The sequence below is a fragment of the Artemia franciscana genome, chromosome 10, assembly GCF_032884065.1.
Source record: "Artemia franciscana chromosome 10, ASM3288406v1, whole genome shotgun sequence".
NCBI lineage: Eukaryota > Metazoa > Arthropoda > Branchiopoda > Anostraca > Artemiidae > Artemia > Artemia franciscana.
Window position 1 is genome coordinate 25,307,176 of NC_088872.1, and position 16,851 is coordinate 25,324,026.

Genomic DNA, 16,851 nt, shown 5'->3' on the forward strand with positions numbered 1-16,851 from the left:
GGGACAGAGTAAAGTATTATCTACAGCTCAAAGTAGAACTTATCTTTGGCATCATCAGGGCTATCTCTGATAGGCACTTAGACAGACAATATAGTCACGTTACTAATCCGGACTTTCAGTCTCAGGGTAGAGATTCTTGCTGACACTGGTTGCCAAGAGATGATAGCGGATGCAGCAGTTGGGTTCAGGAGGAATCTGACTCTGTGGAGACCGCTCCTTTCAGTCGGTCCAGAGTTGTAAAATTTAAATATTTCTTAATCCGTGACGTCAATTAATTTTGAGATTAATTCGTTCAATCTAGTCTCGGAAAGGCAGCATATATTGAGACCATACTTTTTTATGTCATTAGCAAGGAGCATCTGAGTTGACTCGGCTTTGCAACTTCTTACATTCCAAGAAAGAACTAACATTGAGTATCTTGGTGTGGATGATTACCTATTTCTTGAGTCAGGCATCATCCAAACCCGATCCGTGTCGGCTAACGCGGACGCTCTAGTATCAATCGTTATACCCGAATCTTCTATATCCATTGGTGTTTCACGGCAATTTCCTTTACCAGTGGCTCCCCAAACTTCTGGCACCCCGTTGCGTTAGCCGTTCTGCCGGTCAGGCTAGGCAACCAGCTGAACATTTCACCACTCCACCGCGATAAGGCACAACTTAGGGCTCTCCTCTAGTCTCACTAGGGATAAGAGCTTAAGTCACAGCTGAGAGGCCCCAACAATTGCTTAGAGCACTAGAGCTTGTCAGGCCCTATTTCCCCTTAGGAGAGCTAGGGGTAGGAGTGGCTCCAACCGCTAGTTCAATAATCACATAGTGTTAAAAAAATTGCATTGCTACATGGAACCAAGGTCTCCTGTTTAGACCAAGATTTGCCCCTACAGTTTATAAATTTTCTTCTCTAATGAATGATACTGGTCTCCCATGACTGTTCCAAACCCCAAACATATATGACCTTCCCTCAAGTTTTTATGGAATTAGTGATGTAATTAATTTAGTTTTAGATGACAGGAACAAGCATGTAGGATCAATAAGTTTAAAATTAGAGTGATATAGGCTGACAATACATTGGACTGACTTTACCAGCACATATACTGACGGATCCAAGTCAGAAACTGATATAGATTTTGCTTTTATTGTCCCGGTTTAAGCTACCTGACAAGCTTAGTATATATTCTGCAGAAATGATTGCTATACACCAAGCTCTTTTGTATATTAAGTTAAATGGTATAATTGGTAATTTTTTTTATTTGTTCCAACTCTTTTTCTGGCTCAAATTATTTATCTGTGAAACAAAATTGTGATAAAAAATTGCTACACAGATTGTAATATTAGTGGATGATTTGCTAATGGGTCCCAACCCATGCCAGTATTCCTGGGAGGCAGCTGTTAAAAATGGTGAAATGGGCTGGTAGGAATGATGAAATTTTGTAGGTAAATTTATTTATAAGTAATATATTCAGGGTTATGAGGCTCACTCGGTAGAAAATGAAAAAGCTAATTTTTTAAGAAAGTCTCTGACGCCATCTTTGATCTATATGAGTTTATTCTTCCCCCAAATGGACCTTCTTCTTCTTCTTATTCAGCAGACGGGCTTTTCTGTCAACACTATTCACCCCTTTTCCTTTTGAATAACTCTGTGTGATGGACAGAGCTATTGAGCAGGTTTGACTTATATAATTTGTATCTGCTCAGATATCTTGTAGTTTTTCTTTTGATGCAAGCATTTTAATTATAAGAGAATTTATATTGAGCTCTGTGTGCAAGTAGAGTTAGCAAGACTCTGGTCCGTTAGTGGAATTTTGTGGCGTTTGAAGCATTCTAACAAATTACATTGCAGGGTATACTGTGCAGACGTCAGCATATTACATTCAAATAGACAATGATCTATTGTTTCATTTTTAAGATTACATGACCTGCAAAGGGGGGGAGGAGGGAACTTCACCACTTTAATTAGGAAACTGATATGAAAATGCCTGAAAATTTAGCCCATTTGAACCTGACTGAATTCTATGATAAATCTTGGAAAGGTGCGTACTGGGGAAAGGTGATAGGGTTGGATTTCTTATTGTTTATCAATACCTCTGCAAGAATCCACCGGTAAATATCTCTAATGGGGATTGGTTTCCCACTTGGCTGGTCAATATTTAAAGCATTTTTTTGCTATTTCATCTGCCTTATGGTTACCAAATATACCCAAGTGGCTTGGAATATACTGGATATGAGTTAAAAGGACCTGATTCACAGTGAAGGGAAAATTGCAACAAAAATATTACAAATCAGATAAGGCCATGCAAAAGTTGATGCCATCCTTTTTAAGTAGAATTTGGTTGATTTCCCACATTGTACTGTTTGTGATGTATATGAAGATGCTTGCCATGTCATGATGTCCAGCAAAAAATATGATGTCCAGCGTGAAATATTTAGAAGAAAAGTTGTAAAGCTATTTGGTGCCGTTACTTACCGTGCTATAGTTGGCCATTCTTCAGTTCCACCATGGGCCCACAAGATATCTGTGTCCACATTGAGATGTTTTATTAGAAGTACAAGTCTAATGATGTGCTGTGGTAGCGTTACACTTGCCTTAAAACTGAAATACTATATTAGTGTTGGTAATATATTTTATGGTTGTAATGTTTAATAAATGTAAAACTAGTGCAAGTTGTAATGTATATCTCTTGACTATCATGGTTTTTTGGAATAATTGAAGCAGTTTGACATAAGTAGCTAAACTAGTGGAGAAAATGATTTGTCACCAAGGTTACAGAAATTAATCTCATGAAGTGATTCACCCCATCGAGTAGACATTGTCTATAAAACCCCTTATAATATTTGCTTAGCCAATTGACCAAAATTTGTTGATTTCGTTTTTTCTGTGATAAATACCCGCTGTCTGTGGAAAAAGATCAGTACTTACGTGACGGGCTAAATCATGCTCAAATAACATTGCAATTGACAATGACATCAACAACTAACATGTGCCGTAGTTGAAGAAACAGAAGCCTCTCAGAAAGAAATTCAAGTCAGTTCCATATACCTAGCTCAACTACGGTTATATACTAGAAAAAAGGTGATCTAAACCTCATATAGCACCTTAGTTCTACACATATTATAAGGGTAAGTTTGAAAATTTTTCGACGAAGTCATCTCCTTTTTCAACTTACATATCAAATAGGCCTAGGCTGAAATAAGACAGTGCAAAAAAATTTAGGCCAGTGTAATAGACCAACTGTTTTACAGATCATTCCAAAGGGGGTCAGGAAACTTTCATTTTGATCCACAGATCTATGCTTTCTTTCTTGAATTAGCCTAGAAGAAGAAGGGGTTATTGGGTTGGAAAAGCTGTAGGCCTAATGAGAAAACAAGTTAAGTTTTAAACAATAATTGGTAAAATTTTAGTGAATTGACTTCTTGCTATCTCAGAAAGGGTTTAGGTTAGGAAAATGAAACTTTCAGGGATGAATCTACAGACTCAAGTATGTCCTTGGAAGGTATTTTGAAGCAACTACCCCCACTCCTCCCTCCAGAGGCCCTGGCCTTTGATGACCTTTTAAAATATGTGTGTTTTAAAAGTGAACCCTTGCAAAATAGACCTTCTGCTTAATTGAAGTAGGCTACAACATAATTGTTTTCAGCTTCATACCTTTGCTCAATTCCATTTTATAAGGTTTTAAAGATATGCCTATGCAAATACATTTTCTAAATTTTGAAAAAAAACTTGATATGGCTCAAAATTGTACTCAAGTAACAGAAATTGCATTTTCAGAACTAAAGGCAGAGAAAAAGCAACTAGTAACTGAAAATTAAGATAAAATGTTGTTTTGTCAAAATTTCAATAGGTTATAGACCTGTGATGTAGGCAAATTTCAAGGCTCTCTAGAGGAAGAAGGAGTGGAGGTGGGTACTTTAAAACACCTTCCCAAGACATACTTTAGTCTGTAGATTCATCCCTGGAAGTTTCATTTTCCTAACCTAAACCCTTTCTGAGATAGCAAGAAGTCAATTAACTAGAATTTTACCCAATAATTTAAGAATTAGGGTAAATTTGTACATAAGAAAATTTTGTCTATCTTTGAAAGGGGTCAAGTAAGGTTAAAAAAGCTCTTTGGGATGAATCCAGAGACTTGATGATTTCCTTGGAAATTATTTGAAGTAGCCCTGCCTAGGCTAACTATTGGGGAAAAATTCTAGTTTAGTGACTTCTTGCTATCTCAGAAAGGGGTTAGGTCAAGAAAATGAAACTTTCAGCAATGGGTCTGAACTATATCTTGGGAAGATATTTTGAAGTACCCATCTCCACTCCTTCTCTCTCTAGGTTCCCTGAAATTCACCTACATGACAGGTCTATGCCAATTGTAATTTTGACAAAACAACATTTTACCTTAATTTTCAGTTACCAGTTGCTTTTTCTCTGCCTTTAGTTCTCAAAATGAAATTCCTGTTATTTTTTGTGTAGAATTATGAGCCATATCAATGTTTTTTTTTCAAAATTTAGTAAATGTGTTTGCATATCTTTAAAACCTTATAAATTGGGATTGAGCAAAGTTATGAAGCTGAAAACAATTTTGTTGTACTGCATTCAAGCAGAAGATTGATTTTGCAAGGTTTCACTTTTATAATACACATATTTTCAAAGGTCAGGACCCTCTAGAGGGAGAGGGAGTGGAGGTAGGTACTTTAAAAAACTTCCCAGGACATACTTTAGCCTGTAGACCCATCCCTGAAAGTTTCATTTTCCTAACCTAGCCCCTTTCTGAGATAGCCAAAAGTCACTAAATTAGAACTGAACCATAAGCCTAAGTTTGAAGATATTTTCATTACTGAGCCACAAGTTAGATAATCATACAACTTAATGGTTTTATATGTTCTTATCAAATTCTATAACTCTTATAAGTCATTTTGCTTAGAAATTGTTATTTTAAGTCCTTTATGGGCCCTTAAAGATTGTACCTTTTTCTCTTATTTTTGGCTATAGAAAAGAATCAAAGGCAAACAATTCTCACTTCATAATATACAGAATAATTCTAGTTAAAACATTTCAATTACAGTCCACTGGAGGCTCAATCCCCTTCCACAAAATGTGAAAATATATACCCTAAATTATATATATCCAATGGGCCTAGGCTAATATGTTTTCAGGCTCTTGATTTTGTCACTGACAATTAAAGTTAGAGGTACACAGGTTTAAACAAGATTGATGCTAATTGTTTGAAGTAAATAAGACAATTTTTATAAGATACATAATTTTTTTATTCAATTGGATGATGCTGAATCAATGTCTTTTGATTATATAATGTTGACAAAATGGAATTGTAATCAAATATTAATTGTTTTTTTACCATTATTTTAACTCTTATCTGTAGTTAAAAATAAGAGAAAATACTATCCTCTGTAAGGGTCCATGAAGGGCTTAAATTAAATTTCAGAATAAACAACCATTGTATTTGGAACTAGCATAATAAAAAGGCATCAAGTTATATGCTCAGCAAATTCATAGCTCTATAATAGAAAATTTTCCAAATTTACCTTAAAAAATCTAAATTACAAACTTATATTACTCCTAAAGCACATCACTTTACTTTACCCCCCCCCCTCCCTCCTCCCCTGCAATTTGCAAATATGCAACCAAAATTATATATATTTATGCTATTTTTAATATGCTGACTCTTTTCTTTGTTCTGTTTTAATCAAAAAACAAGCTGCAAATGTTGAATAGAAAAGGATCTGTCTACCAAAATTTTGTAAATTTTCCAATTAACTGAATATTAAAATAGCTAAGAAAAAGACACACCTTTATAATAAGAGTTTCACACTGAATTCAGATATGATATACTTCTGCAGTACAAACCTAATTTGCACCACAAACTTTCTACTCTCTCATAGTCAAATATATAGCATGAATTGTAAATGTGCACTGATTTTTTTTTTATTTTTGATTTACTGTTAAATCGATTCGAAGAAAAGAGTAATGTATAGAAAATTCAGTGCATATATACAATTCAGGCTATATATTGGATTTTACAAAAATCAAGGTTTTTCAACCTGAAAGTAAGTAACAACATTAAAACTCAAAACAAACTGACACTATTGCATATGTGAGGGGGTTGTCCCCTCCTCAATCCAATGCTCCTCATGCTAAATTTGTTTAATACTTTCCAAAAAACTTCTTGTTCTAATTAAGTGTCCCTTGTGTTTCAGGAGTCATTCTTAAAGAATTAGGACAAAAAGGCAAACTTTAGCTTAAAGGGCAAAGGTATTTAAGACAGGCCAACTCCCCTCATATGCCAAATAATTTCTATTTATTTTATGTGTTGGTGTTGCTCCTTACTTTTAGTTGAAAACTTGTTTTTTTTTCACTTAATTTCTGATTGCTTTCTGTATAATGTCAGGAAATCTGGTTCCCTTTCCATGAAAAATCCCCACCCCACAAAATGTCTTTTGTGGAAAGTTCCTCCCACATAAAATACCCCCCCCCCTGAAATTAACACAGAAAATTTCATCCTTACTGAAAATTCTCCTCTGGAAAAGTTCTTGTGAGTTATTCCATCTTAAAAATCATCTTCAGCATACTTTCACTTGAAAAGGACTTTATTTATGACAGTTTTTTAATCATGCTTAAAATCCCTGCCCACATCTGCAGAGAGTTTTCCAGAGAATTCCTTCTAGAAAGTAACTCTCACAGAAAATGCACCCCCTCCCTGGAAAGTACCTTCTACAGAAAATTTTCTTTATGGAGAATTTCTCCCACAAAAAAAAAATCCTCCAGATAATTCCAACCCTGCTGAAAATTTCCCATGGATAATTCCTTCAGAACATATCAACATGTAAAATTGAGTTGACAAAGAGAAAGAAAGACAAATAAAAAGAATTTTGTACAGGAATCTGTCATATTTTCCCTGAAAAGTTCATCCTGGAAACTTCCCTCATAACAGAAAATTCTCCCCCATCCCCATGAAAAATGTTTGTATACTTCCCAATAATGAATACTATATGTAAACAGTGGGCAAATTTCATAATTTGCATCTATTTTCTGATGGGTTGTGGGGGTCTTGTTATCCCCAAAGGCATAGTTATTGATCCTTTCAACTATGCTGAACAAAATTGTTATCTCAAAATTTTGATTAGGGGACTGGGTAAAAGGGTACAAGGGAAGGTGGCTAGTTGCCCACTAATCTTTTTGGTCACTTACAAGGGGCACTAGTACTTCAAATTTCCATTCAATGAGGCCTCTCTTATATTCTTGGACTATTGATTCAATATAATCAGGTATGGAAAAAAAAAACAAGAACAAATAAACATGCATCTATTATCTTTCTTCTGGCAAAAAACACAAAATTGCATGATTTTTCACACAGCAGCTTGAAACCTTTACAGTAGTGTAAACTGTAAACTAGTAAGATTATTACAGTAGGATTCTCTGAATTGCTGAATCTGATGGTGCAAGTTTCATTAAAATTCCTCAACTTTCTGGGTGTGTTTCCTCCTTTTTCTGAAAATCAGGCAAGTTTTCTGGGGTTTGTAGCTTTTTATTGGTAACACTAAACTCTATGAATTATATATATTTCAAATCAGCATAAGAAGCTAATTTTTGTTTATGTATGTATTGATATCAAAATTCTGTCGTAAGAGTTTTGATTACTATTGAGTCAACTCTCTCCTCACTTACAGTTCATTGCCACAAACTGTTTGACCCTAAAAGCAGGTGGGGATAAAATGTATTTCCCACAAAAAGGAATGATGTATTTAGATGGCAAACTTTCTGACATTAAAGTTATCTCTATTTCTTAGCTATCTCAATGTTTAAATTTTTGGAAAAGTTACCAAAAAGTAATAAAGTGTGTATAGTTCAGGCTATATATTTGCGCATTCAGGGGGGGGGGGTAAAGTAATGGGGTGCGCTATTCTGGCATTTATTGTCAGAAAAGCAGCCATGATACCTTGAAAGAGCATCAAATAAGGATCTAATGGTACTACTCTTTTTTAATTGGTTTTCTGTGGAAAGTAAAACCATTAAACTGATGCCTACCTACCTTCTCTAAAGGCTACTGGCTTTAGATGACCTTTTACAGTATTGCTTTATAAAATTGAAAGTTTTATTGAATAGGTCCACACTGGCAACACTAGCCACCCTGGAGCTGGCTAATTTGCTTAGCTAGCTGAAAGATAAATATACCATTCAATTTCTCAGGCAACACTGTTTCCAAATATAATAAATGTTGTCATGACACCTGTGTCCTGGAGATTTTGGGGGAGGAATCTAGCTTTGATGGCATAAGGTTCTTTAATAGAATTCATCTAATGTACTGATTTTTAAGTGTAAAATACATTCATGACACTTATGTCTTGAATCTCAAATACAAGTTGTTCTTTTTAATTTTTTTACACATAGTTGGGGAACTCCCCTGTTAAAAAATAGTGAGTTTAAAGGGCTTATTAAATGATTGTTTAGTGAATAGTTTTGTGTTTCATTTATAATACAATTTATAACGCTGAATATTCTAATAAAGTCTTGTATAATTCTTAAATAAATTTATCTCTAAGATTTTAAGGTAAAAGGGTATGAAAGTATGAAAAATAATTGAAAGAAAGAGGCTCTTAGTTGCTTAGGGTTTGAAATAGTCAACTTTGTTTTTATAGTTCCTAGTATAAGAGGGCTTGTATTGAATACAACCTCTAATTAGCTGAATCTGAGGATGGATCTTATTTGTGCAGATCACATAACTTTCCACAATGGCCAAATGATATTATAAGTTGCCAACTTGTATAGGCACTAATACACACTCAGGATGTGCAAGAAGGGGAGGGAGGTTGGGACCATATTCCCTGAATTCTCAAAATTTGTAAAACTGTTGTAGATGTGTCATGGGACAGGGAAAATCTCTCCAAGACTGGCCAGCATGAATCCCAGGGAATTCAGAGATATCTTGGCTTAAACATTTTCCTTCTTTAAACATTCTTCACAATACCTTCATTAAACATTTTCCTTAGACTATCTACAGAGTCATACCTTCCTGATGGGAGACAGCCTAGTTGGGGATTAATGTGGAAGCTTGGCTTTTGAAACTTGGAGACTATGTAATTAGCTTTTCAGTAGTTAAAAACTGATTTACTGTATCTGAATCATCATTGAATATTGTCTTGTCCTTAGTTAGAACAAAATTGGCGCTTTGCATTGCATAGCAGTAGAAATTTGCATTTTATTGTAGTCCAATTTCTTTTGCTGCTTAAAATGGGCACTTGACTTACTTGACTTGAGTCTCCTGGCGGGCACTGCTCGGCGTAGAGAGTGACGTCTGCCTCCTCTACCCACTTCGGTCCATGGCGAGTATTTGCTCTTCGCCCTGTCTGATGTTTGCCATCACTAAGAACTGTCGGACCAACGTTTTTTCGGTCGGCCTCGAGGTTGCTTCCAGCCAACTTTGATAGGGTCGAAGTCATAGATCATCTTTGCGGGTAGATGTGGTGGCATTCGAAGCAGATGCCCGAACCATCGTAAGGTTCGCTCGGCTGCTTGAGACGAAAACCAAGACTGCTTTGTGAGCTGCAGAAGCTTTTCATTGCTGACGAAGTCAGACCATTGTAGGCCCTCAATCCTCCTCAGGCTCTTTGCATGAAATACGTCTATTTTCTTGAGGGTTTCAGCTGATGCTTGCCATGTCTCAGCTCGGTAAAGCATCACAGAACCGACTAGAGCGTTGAAGATCCGCAGTTTCGTTGTGCGACTGATATTTGGTTTTCGCCAGAGGTGACGGTTCAGTCTACCCATGACAGAAGACGCTTTAGATAATCTTGCCTGCAGCTCGGGGAGAAGTGAGCCATTTGAAGAAATTACGGAGCCCAGGTAGGTGAAGTCTTTGACAATCTCGATGCTAGTGGTGCTGTCCAGGCTAACTGGAGAGTTAACAGCAGGAGAAGATGGGTCTATGGCCATAATTTTTGTTTTGTTCCAGTTTATATGCAGTCCTACTTTGAAAGACATGGGCAGCCTATTCAAGCATCTCCGAGACCTCACTGAAAATAAAACTCACACCTTGGGTCTCGTCCTGTCCAGGGATGGTGCACTTCTCTCTGACGAAGGTTCTTGTCTTGAGTGGTGGAAGGACCACTTCTGTTCGCTCCTCAACAATACTGGTCCGCCTGCGCCTCCTAATTCTGCGCCTTCTCGCAGAATTCGGAGCGCTTCCAGCAGCTGCTCCATGGAGTCCGCCAGAATGGCCAAGTCATCGGCAAAATCGACATCTGTGATGGTATGATCTCCGAATTTGAGCCCAAAGCTGAGACGTGAAGTGGTTTTTGTCATAACGTAATCTATGATGACATTGAAGAGCTCTGGGGCCACTGCACATCCTTGGCGCACCTCTGTCGTGATTTGAAAGAACGGGCTGCGCCGACCATTTACTTGTACACAGCTCTCCGTCCCATGGTGTAGCGCCTTGAGAAGTCTGCAATATTTCTCGGGTAGGCCAGTCAACTCTAGGATCCGCCAAAGAGCTTTTCGATCGACTGAGTCAAATGCAGCACGGAAGTCAACGAAGGCAATAAATGCTTTCTGTCGGAACTCTGTGGTTTTCTCTACTATTTGTCGAATCGTGAAAATCTGCTCGATGGTTTAACAATCCGACATAAAACCAGCTTGCTCCGGTTGCCGGATTTTTCGAATGATGCTCCGACATCGATCCAGCAGGACCATTGACAACAGTTTGCCAGGGACTGACAGTAGGGTTATTCCCCGGTAGTTGGAGCAGTTGCTTCTCGAGCCTTTTCTCTTCCATAAGGGGATGATGACATCTTTCCGCCAATCCTCAGGAATTATCTCTGTTTGCCAGATTGTAGAGAACAGGGTGTGTAGAAACAGGAGCATTGCAGGACCTCCATATTTTAGCAGCTCTGAGTTTAAGCCACAGATACCTGCCGCTTTATTATTCTTGAGTCTTTTTGCTGCATGTCCAATTTCTGAGGGGCTGAAAGGCTCATCTGGAGGAACATCTGTTCCAGGTCTTTGACTGCAAGGTTGGCTGGGACTATCATTAGGAGGCGCAGGCGGACCAGTATTGTTGAGGAGCGAACAGAAGTGGTCCTTCCACCGCTCAAGACAAGAACCTTCGTCAGAGAGAAGTGCACCATCCCTGGACAGGACGAGACCCAAGGTGGGAGTTTTATTTTCAGTGAGGTCTCGGAGATGCTTGAATAGGCTGCCCATGTCTTTCTTTTTTGCAGCTAGCTCAATTTCATCGGCTTTCCTTGCAACAAACTGGGTTCTATCCCGGTGAATGAGTCTGTTCCGTACTCCATTGAGCCTCTGATATGTGGTCATATCCCCAAGAAGTCTTGCCTTCCGTCTTTGCTCTATGACTTGCAGTGTTTCATTAGTTAGCCACGATTTCTTTGGATAACTCCTCTTGCCAAGCACTAGTTGTGCTGCTTCACTGGTCTGCAATTTAAAATGCTTCCAGAGATCTTCGCTGCTATTAAGTGAGCCAAGGTCCTCGAAGCGATTCGATATCTTGATACTGTACTTCTGGCAAGTATCTAGTTCCTTTAGTTTCCCAATATCTGCAGCGACGGGTTTTCTTTTTGATCGTTGTGCATGGAGGCGAAGCCGAAGATCGGCACACACAAGCCTATGGTCTGCGTTTCCAAGCTCTGCTGATCTGTAAGTTCTGCAGTTCTTCACCAATGATCTCCAGCGTTTGGAAATAATGACGTAGTCAATCATCTTCTTTGTACGACCGTCATTACTATACCATATGTACTGATGAATAGTTTTGCGTTGGAAGTAGGTGTTTGCAATGTAGAGGTCGTGAGATCGGCACAGTTCAAGTAAGCGAAGCCCATTGTCGTTAAGTGGGTTGGGGGATACAGGACCAACTGTGCCACGCCATAAACCCATATCATCGCGCACTGTCGCATTAAAGTCGCCAAGGAGAACAGTTATATCATGGGGGGGAACTGTTGCAAGGCATCTGGACAAAGCAGAGTAGAAATCCTCCTTAGTTGCATCATCAGAATCTTTGGTCGGGGCATAGCATATGATGACAGTCATCTTGCCATGTTTGTGTCCAAAGCGGGCCTTCATTAATCTGTCCGATACAGCTTCGTGTAAAAGTAAGGCCTTTCTTGTAAGGCTATTTAGTGCAAGGCCAACACCATTCCTTCTCGAGCTTCCTCCAGACCAGAGCAATGAGTCACTGTTACCTATTCGCTCTTCTCCGCTTCCGGTAAGACGTGTTTCTGTAAGACCTGCAATTGACACTTTATTCTTGCGAAGTTCTTCAGAGAGTAGGTTCTTTGACGCAGGTTCATTCAAAGTCAAGACATTCCAGGTGGCTATTCGTAGCCCTCTTCGGTCCATAAGGTTTAGTCTGTCAGTCTTTCTGACGTCGTCAGCATGTCCATTGACGCGCGATGGTCGAGATCTTAAAAGGGAATCCGGGTCCGAGGCTATATTGTCACTTTTCGTAGCACTTAATTTTCGGGTGGAGGGTCGCTAGCCCAACCGACCCTAGGCCTGGAATCTGATTAGAGCTAGGTTGAACCTAGGTACTGAGATTCCCGGGGTGAGCTCCACCCGCCACATGAGGTTGCGGCCGTCCTGATCGGAGTGTTTAGTTAGGGGAGAAAGCACGGGGGCCAACAATTTCCATTCGAAAATTGCAACAGAAAAAAAAATGAAGAACTGTTTCTGATAATTTTGAAAGCAACAAAAATTTTAATATTTTTTTTTCCTTCAGGATATGCCTTTTTTTAAACATTTTCCTTGGGATATCTAAGGAGTCAAACCTTCCTAATGGGAGACAGCCTAGTTGGGGATAAGCCCTGCCTGGCACAAAATATCTTGCCAAATTCTACCTCTAAGTCTAGAAAACAAATTCTATGAACTATTTTAAAAAATGTTTATTTTAGTGGGAGTCTTACCTTATCTTTATATATAAAAATAAGTTGTCTGTCTGTTATGTCTGTTACACTATGTCTGTTATGCCAGATTATATCTTATATATATATATATATAAAATAAGTTGTATGTATTTTTGTGTTGAGGGTTTGCATATGACGTCTGAAAAATACAGAAAAAACAGCAAACTGAAACTAAAAATGTAGAAACTGGGAATTGCATAAATATTTCAATATATTTTGACAATAGATTAAAGTAATTCGAAAACCTTAAGACAGATACTTATAATTTTGAAGTTTATTATAAATTGTTGAATTTTAGCATGCTTGGCACGTAAAAATTTTTCTAACTGTCAATGTTAGAATAAACACTGACAAATTGAAAAACACTGAAAAAGATAGAATGTTACCAAAAAGCAAAACCAGGCTTGCGGTTTAAAGAGAAAGGGCCATATTAGGAATGTGCAATTTACGTCAACGAAGGCGTGTCGAGGAACTACCAGAGCAACGCGAAACCATACTTGCTGCTGAAAGAGAAAGTAAAAAAAGAAGGCGTGTCGAGGAATCACAAGAGCAACGTGAAAACAGGCTTGCGGCTTCAAGAGATAATGCCAGATTAGGAATGTGCAATTTACGTCAACAAAGGCGTGTCGAGGAACTACCAGAGCAACGCGAAACCATACTTGCTGCTGAAAGAGAAAGTAAAAAAAGAAGGCGTGTCGAGGAATCACAAGAGCAACGTGAAAACAGGCTTGCGGCTTCAAGAGATAATGCCAGATTAGGAATGTGCAATTTACGTCAACAAAGGCGTGTCGAGGAACTACCAGAGTAACGCGAAACCTACTTACTGCTGAAAGAGAAAGTAAAAAAAGAAGGCGTGCCGAGGAATCACAAGAACAGCAAGAATACAGGCTTGCAGCTGATAGAGAAAGTAAGAAAAGAAAGCGTGCTGAGGAATCACAAGAGCAACCTGAAAATTATCGCCTGGCATTCAGGTACAGCCCAGTCGATGATTATAGTAGATGTGTTCAAATCGGGACTATGTCTAAAATTTGTCCCTATTGCAAGGCCTTGAAATTCAATGGTGAAACAATGGGAATGTGTTGTGCCTCAGGAAAAGTTAAACTTCCTCTATTGGCTACACCACCAGAGCCATTGAAGACTTTGCTTTCTGGAACTACGTCAGAATCTAAGCGTTTTTTATCACAGATCAGACAATATAACTCATGTTTCCAAATGACGTCGTTTGGTGCCAAAATCGAAAATCCAGATCAATTTATGCCTAGTTTCAAAGTAAAAGGGCAAATTTATCATAGAGCAGGGTCCCTTCTACCATTCTCAGGCGAGAATCATAAATTTTTACAATTGTACTTCATCATGATAGAAATTCTGAATTGAATACACGTTGCGAAATTTCTCCCAACGTTGAGAGGACAATCGTTTCCCAATTGCAACATCTTTTCCACGAAAATAATAATTTAGTGCGACTGTTCAAAACAGCCATCGATTTGATGCATACTCATACGCATAAAATTGTTATTTCCGCTGACAAAACGCCTCCTGGCCAACATGTGCGTAGATACAATGCTCCAACTATCGACGAAGTGGAAATCGTTATGGTCGGTGATCAATTTTTACCTCGAGATATTATTCTACATAAGCGAAACGCTCAGTTGGTAAGAATTGCTGAAACTCATCGATGCTACGATGCCCTACAATACCCTATCATTTTTTGGGATGGAGCTGACGGCTATCACTAATGATTCGGCAGGATGAAGATAATTATATTTAAAAACGCTGTCAATTGTTTTACCAATGCGTCGTTGATATGTATGCAAAAATTGAATCAGAACGTTTGCTATTTATCCGTCTGAATCAGACCAAGCTCTGCTCTGAACAATACATTCATTTGCGAGATGCAGTTGTAAATGACGGTAATACCACAAACGTTGGAAGATTAACGATTTTACCTTTGTCATATGCTGGCAGTCCCCGTCATATGCATGAATATGCTCAAGATGCTACTGCGTATGTTCGTCTCTATGGTCGTCCAGATTTATTTATTACATTTACATGTAATCAATCTTGGGACGAGATACAGCAGCTTTTACTTCAAGGACAATTGGCGGTTCATAGACATGACATTATGGCCCGTGTCTTCTGGCAAAATTTGAAATCACTGATAAACTACAAAGTAAAACTTGAAGTGTTTGGGTCAGTGCGATGCTGGATGTACTCAGTGGAATGGCAAAAACGAGGTTTGCCACACGCACAAATACTAATCTGGCTACATAATAAAATTACTTCTAACGAAGTTGATGAGGTGATTTCCGCTGAAATACCTGTGAAAATGTCGATAAAGGGTTATATGATATTGTTGTAAAAAATATGATACATGGACCTTGCAGTGCACTGAACAAAAATTCACCATGCATGGCCAAAGGAAGGTACACGAAGCAATATCCTGGACTGTTAGTATCCAACACAATTACTGGCAATGATGGTTACCCACAATATAGAAGAAGATCTACTGAAGATGGCGGTAAAACAGCAATAATAAAGAAGCGTAACAGTACCACCATCGAAGTAGATAAGCAGTGGGTTATTCCATATTCCCCGTTATTATCAAAAACATTTAATGCACACATAAACGTTGAATACTGTAACTCTGTAAAGGCAATCAAATACATATGTAAATACGTCAACAAAGGCAGTGACATGGGAGTTTTTGGCTTGCAGTCCGAAATCAAAGATATCGACGAAATCGTACAATATCAGGCTGGAAGATACATAAGCAGTAATGAAGCTGTTTGGCGAATTCTTTCATTTCCGATACATGAACATAGTCCAGGTATTGTTCACTTAGCGGTACATTTACAGAATGGTCAACGTGTTTATTTTTCGGAATCCAATGTGCAACAAAGAGCCCTGAATCCAACGGATACAAAGTTAACTGCTTTCTTTTCGCTATGCAAAAATAATTCTTTTGCAAAAAAAACTGCTGTATACTGAAGTGCCTTCGTATTATATAAAGTATTTGAACGTCAAAAACAGGGTAAGTCAGTCGACGGCCAACCTACCATCTTCAAAGATACCACGATAGGAAGACTCTACACCGTTCACCCCAATCAACATGAATGCTTCTTTCTACGCCTGCTTTTGGTGAATGTACCCGGTCCGACGTCCTTTGAGTATTTGAGAACTGTAAACTGTACTATACATGACACTTACCGTAGTGCATGCCAAGCTCCGAATTTACTGGAGAATGACCAACACTGGGATAACTGCATGAATGACGCGTGCGAAACTTCAGCTCCAAATCAAATTCGTGCATTGTTTGGCATCATACTAACAACGTGCTCTCCATCAGCTCCTACAGAGTTATGGGAAAAATATAAATAAAAAATGTCCGAAGATATACTCCATCGAAAACGGTTAGAGACGTCAGATATGACTTTTGATTTTACATCAGAAATTTATAACTACACTTTAGTTACTATAGAAGATTTGTGCGTATGTATGGCAAACAAACCTCTTCAGGATTTGGGAATGCCTTCACCTAATCGTACCGCAGCTGTTTCGACATGTGTAGAATTGGATCGTGAACAAAGTTACAGTACGAGTGATCTATTGTCGTATGTACAAAATAACATTTCCAAGTTAACGTCGGAACAAAAAGACATTTATGATAAGATAATGCATTGTGTCGATAACAACGTTGGAGAAATTTTCTTTTTGGATGCGCCAGGAGGTACTGGTAAAACGTTGTTGATAAAACTAATTCTGGCATCAATTCGATCAAAAAATGAAATAGCGTTGGCAATTGCGTCGTCCGGAATAGCCGCAACGTTGCTGTCTGGTGGAAGAACTGCTCATTCCGCTCTGAAATTGTCTCTGAATTTGCATTCTACAGAAACTCCCACGTGCAATATTTCCAAATCATCTGGGATGGGTAAAGTA

The 16,851-nt window shown here is 38.4% G+C and overlaps 1 protein-coding gene across 4 annotated transcripts in view; it reads left to right on the top strand.

Annotated features, from left to right (window-relative positions):
* Positions 1-2,970: 2,970 nt before the first annotated feature.
* LOC136031970 (phosphatidylcholine:ceramide cholinephosphotransferase 1-like) overlaps positions 2,971-16,851 on the top strand; it is a 125,143-nt gene continuing 111,262 nt past the window's right edge. For 2 of the 4 annotated variants that reach the window (XM_065711989.1, XM_065711988.1), the window contains exon 1: positions 2,971-3,117. The gene's annotated coding sequence lies outside the window, so the exon portion shown is untranslated. The remainder of the gene's footprint in view (positions 3,118-16,851) is intronic. The other 2 variants (XM_065711991.1, XM_065711994.1) reach the window with 2 other exon arrangements.